Source organism: Loxodonta africana, chromosome 5 (assembly GCF_030014295.1).
Source record: "Loxodonta africana isolate mLoxAfr1 chromosome 5, mLoxAfr1.hap2, whole genome shotgun sequence".
In the NCBI taxonomy this organism is placed as follows: Eukaryota; Metazoa; Chordata; class Mammalia; order Proboscidea; family Elephantidae; genus Loxodonta; species Loxodonta africana.
The window spans coordinates 160,459,396-160,465,436 of record NC_087346.1 but is presented as its reverse complement, the minus strand read 5'-3'; the positions used below and the strand labels follow the sequence as shown (position 1 = coordinate 160,465,436).

At 62.4% G+C, this 6,041-nt stretch overlaps 1 long non-coding RNA gene across 1 annotated transcript; it reads left to right on the top strand.

Moving 5' to 3' along the window:
- Nucleotides 1-4,233: 4,233 nt before the first annotated feature.
- On the top strand, nt 4,234-4,863 carry LOC135231468 (uncharacterized). Its single transcript, XR_010322178.1, has 2 exons — nt 4,234-4,373; nt 4,709-4,863. It is a non-coding gene; the product is annotated as an uncharacterized LOC135231468 (long non-coding RNA).
- Nucleotides 4,864-6,041: the final 1,178 nt, after the last annotated feature.

Below are 6,041 nucleotides of genomic sequence, written 5' to 3'. Positions count from 1 at the left end.
CCAAGTAAGGGATTCCAACCAGGGTCACCTCCTTGGAGCTGCAGCAATGCCCATTAACCACCCCCATATTTTCCCACCACCCTCCACAAACACTCGGTGTCCCCCCTGCAGTCTTCTTTCTTCTTTTCTCATCACAGAAGAAAAGCACCCACGACAAAGAAGGCTTGGAAACTCCAGGGGAAGTCTGAAGATGCACACGGGAGAGAAACTTGCTTTTCCTCGCACCACCTACAGACAACCTCCGTGGCACTCTGGTGGATTTCCTTCTTCGTTGTTTTTGTGGAGCTGAGATCATATGTGAGGCACAGTTTTGTCCCCAGCTGTTCTGTACATTAAGCTTATCTCCAGCATTGTCTCCTAACATTACAAATTCTTCACACATATACTTAACTAGAACGTTCTCTCTCTCTCTCTCTCTCACACACACACACACACACGCACACATGAGTGTACCTTTCAGGAGGGCAGGGATTTCTGTTCATTGCTGTCCACTCTGGACTCCCAGCACCTGGAGCAGCGCTGGCTGGGCGCACGGTACCAAACTAGTTGCCATCAAGTCAACCCCAACTCACAGTGACCCCACGTGTGTCAGAGAAGAACTGCGCTCCACGGGGTTTTCAGTGGCTGATCTTTCTGAAGTAGCCCACCAGGCCTTTCTTCTGAGGTGCCTCTGGGTGGACTCGAACCACCGACCTCAGGTCAGCCGCTCAGCATGTTCACCATTGTACGGGGACTTCTTGGTGCAGAGCAGACATTTGGTAATGTTTGTTGAACGAATGGCCCACTACTATTCCAGCATTCAAGGGCAAAGGAAGAGTTTGGAAATGGATAATATTAATGATTGAACAATATGATAAACATAACCAAAAAAAATCATATGCCGACACTCCTCTCTTGTTGGACATTTAGTGTTTCTAACTTTTTGCTGTCGTTAATAATGCTGATTTGATCATCTTTGAGGCTAGGTCTTTGCTCACACATTGGGTTGGGTGAAGAATGTGTCTCTCTCTGTTCCAAACACTGGGACACACACCCACCAGGGACCAGAGGGCCTGGGTAGGGCTCTGGCTCTGCCGCGACTCTCCTTGGCCCTGGACAGTTGCTTTTCCTCCTCTGAGAGTCGGTTTCCCCTGTAAGGTGGATGGATTTGGACCGGAGCATGCCCAGGTGACTTCCAGCCCCATGATTCTAACACGGTGTCATGGCAATAGAGGACACTGAGCTAGCACCCAGCCCCCAGCTGGGTCCTGTACCCCCATGAGCCCCTGACCTGCAGAGGCACCCTACCTGCCAGATCTGTGACCACCTGGGCAGAGCATGGAGGCTCAGAGACAGGACAGCTTTGCTCAAGGACCCGCAGCCAGCGCTGAAACCCCTTCCAGTTCCTGCCTTGTCCCCAACCCTGCCTGGCCCAGTCTGGCCACATTAGGAGTGGTGCGACGAAGCCTCCACAGTCATCGCCACTGACTGAGCCTCACTGTGTACCACCGGCTAAGAGCTGAAGGGGAAACTGAGGCACAGGCGGTTAAGTCCTCCTGCCCATGGCCCCACAGCTGGACAGCTGGATTTGAATCCAAGCCTGTGTAATGCAGGGCACCATCTCTCTCCACCTTGCCAGGGTACAATCTAAACAAGTTTCCAGGGCACCAGAAATCAACACACGACAAGAGCCCAGAAGCAACCACACGGCCCGGCTGCCACTTCCTGGCTGCCTCAGAAGCACCCCACATTACCCGACGGATGGCATCCTCAGCCCTCATGGCATTGACAGAGGGCCTTGAACAGGAGCCCCGGGCACCTGCAGTCCCATCTGCACAGCTGCTGGCAGGACCAAGCAAAGCCCAGAGCTCTGCAATGATGGCAGTTGTCCCTGGGGACACCGCAGGGACCTGCCCTTGTTTGTGATGGAAGCTCTGACCTGCCAGATGACTTCAGAGTCACACAATGAGATTAGGGGTGGAAATTACTGTATGCCGGGGGTTGTCTGGAGCGTTAGTGACAGGTGGGAAGGTGGGAAGAATACCTCACTGCCGGTGTCGAGGGGTGGGTTAACGCACAAGGTAGACTTGTACATCTTACAGGACCATCGCAAGCTTCTGAGCACTCATATCTCACATCCTCTGGGTATTCACCGTCACCATGCCCATTTTACACGGCCAAGCTCCGGAAGTGCCATGATTGGCCAAGACCACCAGGCAGACACTATGCCCCAACCTCCAGTCCCCCTGCACTTTCCACCCAGGACCCCAACGGCCCCCAGTGCCCACACCCTTCTCCCTGGACAAGCCTAGCCACAAATGCCAGAGACAGGGGCTGCCACCACAGCAGCTTTTCCTGATTACCAAGGGCATCAATTACTGTCACGGAAAACATAAAATTACCCTGTGTGCACCCACCCATTATCCCCACCTACCGTTAAATACATGGGGTGGAGGTTCTGCCAAGCCTGGGGTGCCCAGCTTCCAGCCACCCCCAGATAACAGGTTGGCCATTTCAGAAGACTGTTCCGGAGGAATCCTCCTCCGACCACCTGCCACTTGCTCTCACCACACTCCCAACCCTGACCGCAAGCACTATCCCTCTTCCCTTGGTCCAGGAGGGGGAGGGAACTGACCCCTTGGGAGGAGGCCCCAGAACATGCCCCCTCCCCCAGGCCCAGAGCGCACACTAAGCACCGGCTAAATGCACTCCCTCCCCAGCCCCCCAGGGAATCGCTGTCCCCGATTTCTTTCTGCACCGTGGCCGAGGGCCATACTGCAGTCAGTGGGGGACAGGCCCAGAGGCAAGAGCACAGGAGTCGGCTTGACTCCCCGGCCCGATGCTGCGCCCAGCAAGTGACTCCAGCCCCTTGAGCGCCTGTCGCGACCTGGAAAATGCGGTAGTGGCCCCTCCCTGCCAGGGAATGGGCCCACACGCTCTAGGCCCAGTGCCCGGCCCAGGGAGGCTCCGGATACGGGGGACCCTCAGGCTGCGCTTCAGGCTCGGGTTCGCGGCGCCTCCCAGGCCAGGACTCAGTTTCCCCAACAGAGCTGGCGCGGCTGGGCGGCGGCGACGTGGGATTTGCAGGCGTCATACAGCAGCCCCAGGACCCGGGCGCGGAGGGAGAGGCGGTGGGGAGCTCAGGGAGGGCTGGAGCGGCAGCGCGGAGCCGCGGGCCGCCCTGACACACACACGGCCCCGCGCCCCCAAATCTGCCGCGGGCGACGCCCCCAGCCCAGCGCCGCGTGAGCCTCAAAGCCCGCAGGTCAGGACGCCTCGGTTGGCGACGGCGCGGCGGCCCCGGGACCCTAGCCCGGCCCACGGGCGCTCTCTGCAGCGGGGCGCCCGGCCTCCCGAGCCCGGTGCAGACAGCCGGCGCGGAGCGGGTGCCCGGGGGCAGGGTCTCGGGCTGCGCGGAGCCTCGGGCGGCGAAGCCCCGGGGCCGAGGCCGGAGGAGCCCCGGGGCCGAGGCCGGTGGAGCCCCGGGGCCGAGGCCGGTGGAGCCCCGGGGCCCAGGTGGAGGAGCCCCGGGGCCCAGGTGGAGGAGCCCCGGGGCCCAGGTGGAGGAGCCCCGGGGCCGAGGCCGGTGGAGCCCCGGGGCCGAGGCCGGTGGAGCCCCGGGGCCCAGGTGGAGGAGCCCCGGGGCCCAGGTGGAGGAGCCCCGGGGCCGAGGCCGGTGGAGCCCCGGGGCCGAGGCCGGTGGAGCCAGGTCCCCGCCCCGCAGGTGCGCCCGCGCCCCCGCCCCCGCAGCCAGGGACCCGCGCTCACCTGCGCTCATCGCGGCGCCGGCCTCAGCGTCGCAGCCGTCCGCCCGCCCGCCGCCCCAGGCCCCAGGCGCCGAGCCCGCAGGTCGGCCAGTCCGTCCGTCCGTCCCGGGGTCCGCCCGCCGGCTCCCCGCAGCATCCGCGCGCGCCCCGCATCCCGCAGCAGCCAGGCCGAGGCCACGCCCCGCCCGCCCGCCGGCCACGCCCCCGCCGACCGGCCACGCCCCCTGCCGGCCACGCCCCGAGGAGCCCTGGCGGTCCACCCTGGGAAGTGTAGGCACCGCGCCCCCGCAGCTCCGCCTGGGGCTCGCGGCCGTCCGCCCCCCAGGACTACGAGTCCCAGCAGGCCCCGCGGCCCGCGCAGGCGCAGGAGGCCGGCGCCCGCTGCGGCCTTGCGCCCGCGCTCCCGCGTCTCGGCAGAGCTGTCACCGCGGCCTGGCTGTGGCCGCTCCCCGGGCTCGGGCCTCGCGAGGGGGCGGCGGAGGGAGAAGCGAGCTTGTGCCGCTCTCCTGGGGCTGCCGGGGGCCTTGGAGGCCGCCGGGGTCAACGCCCTTTGTCCCCGCTTACAGAGGGGGAAACTGAGGCCGAGGGCGGGCAGGATTCGCGGCAGCGCGCGACCCGGTGGCACAGGTGGGGCCTGGGCCGAGGCTCCTGGCGACCGGCCGGGGAGGGGGTGGCGCTCGGCGTCGCGGTCCAGGGCCCAGCCCCCCGGTGCCCGACTCCCCGCTGACGTCAAGCGCTGGCACGGAGGGTGGATCCGGGTACAGAGGGAAGGCCCCGGGGTGGGGGTCAGGGGCGAAGGGGCTGGCGACCCCACTACGCCCGGGGGTGACAGGTGGCCGAGGCCTGAACAGGGGAGAGCAGGCGAGGGGGATGCAGAGGGTTGGGGCCTGGAGGAGCATTTAGGGGGCCGAGCCTCCGGGACCTGGCGCTGCGTGGGAGCTCTGAGGCTTGGCTGTTTTCAGGGTGCAGTCGGCAGGAGGCAGGGCACAGAACATGGGATACGTGACCCAGGAGCAGAGCCAGGAGCCGTGTTCTCCCTGGGCCTCAGCAACCATCTAGCAGGAGAGGGGCGGGAACCCGAGACCAGAGACACCATGGCTCTGGGGATGGCCAAACTCTGCAGAACCAGCCACTCGAGGCCGCTCACCCTGGCCTGCACCTGGGGACCCGGGGAGGCTGGTCGGGCCGGTGATGTCTGCACCTGCAGAGCCCCGATGCCTGCCCCCTGGGGCCCTCTGCCCAGAACACAGTGTGATGTAACCCACAGAGCACTTGTGGGGGCCATGGCCTGTCCAACCCAGCTCCCCCTTCCGTCCCAGTGGAGTGATAAGTCCCTCCCTTCTGAAGGAGTTACCATTGTCTGGGAGCCTTCAATCTGAACCCTTGGTCCTGGTCAGGGCAGAGACCTCCCTGCCATGTCCACCGCCCGGCAGTAGTGGGGCATAGTGGGCCCGGGGTCTGCCTGCCCCTGGGCACCTGGCTTCTCCTTTTGGTGGTGCAAGTACTTAGCCCGGGTGCCTCAGTCTTTGTCATTGGAAAGACCCAACAGCGGTCCCCACCTGCTAGGATGGCTCCCAGGATGGCATAAGCTGATGGGTGCCCTGGCCTGGTATTCGTCAGCAATTGATATGTGTCTGTTACAGATTGAATTGTGTCCCCCAAAATATGTGTTGTAAATCTTAAACCCCCGTAGCTGTGGATGTGATCCCATTTGGGGATAGGACTCTTTGTTATGTTAATGAGACCACATCAGTGTAGGGTGTGTTTTAAGCCAATCACCTTTGAAATATAAAAGAGCAGATGAGGCACAGAGAAGGAAGCAGGAACAGAGGGGGAGATGAACCCCAGGTGGATGTTGCAAGGAACTGAGGAGCAGGAGCTGAAGAGACAAAGACCTTTCTCAGAGCTGACGTCAACAGCTGGTACCCTGAGTTCTAACCTTCTGAACTGTGAGGAAATAAACTTCTGTTCTTTAAAGCCACCCACTTGTGGTATTTCTGCACTAGCAGCACCGAGAGACTAAGACTGTGTCTTTGATACTATTATTATCATCAATATTCTCAGTGCCCTACACAGGGCATGGCACAGAGCAGCCACTCCACAGATACCTGTGGGCTAAATGGAGAAAAGAAGCGGGGGGCCAGCTGGGGGACATTGAGCTTCATGCTGACCCTGACCACAGGCCTCTCTGGGCTGCCACCCTGTGAGGCAGTGACACCCCCAATGGTGGAGCTCTGGGTGAAGCTGACCAGCTCCCCCTCCCACCCTCTGCTTCTTCCTGGGCAGCAGCATGAA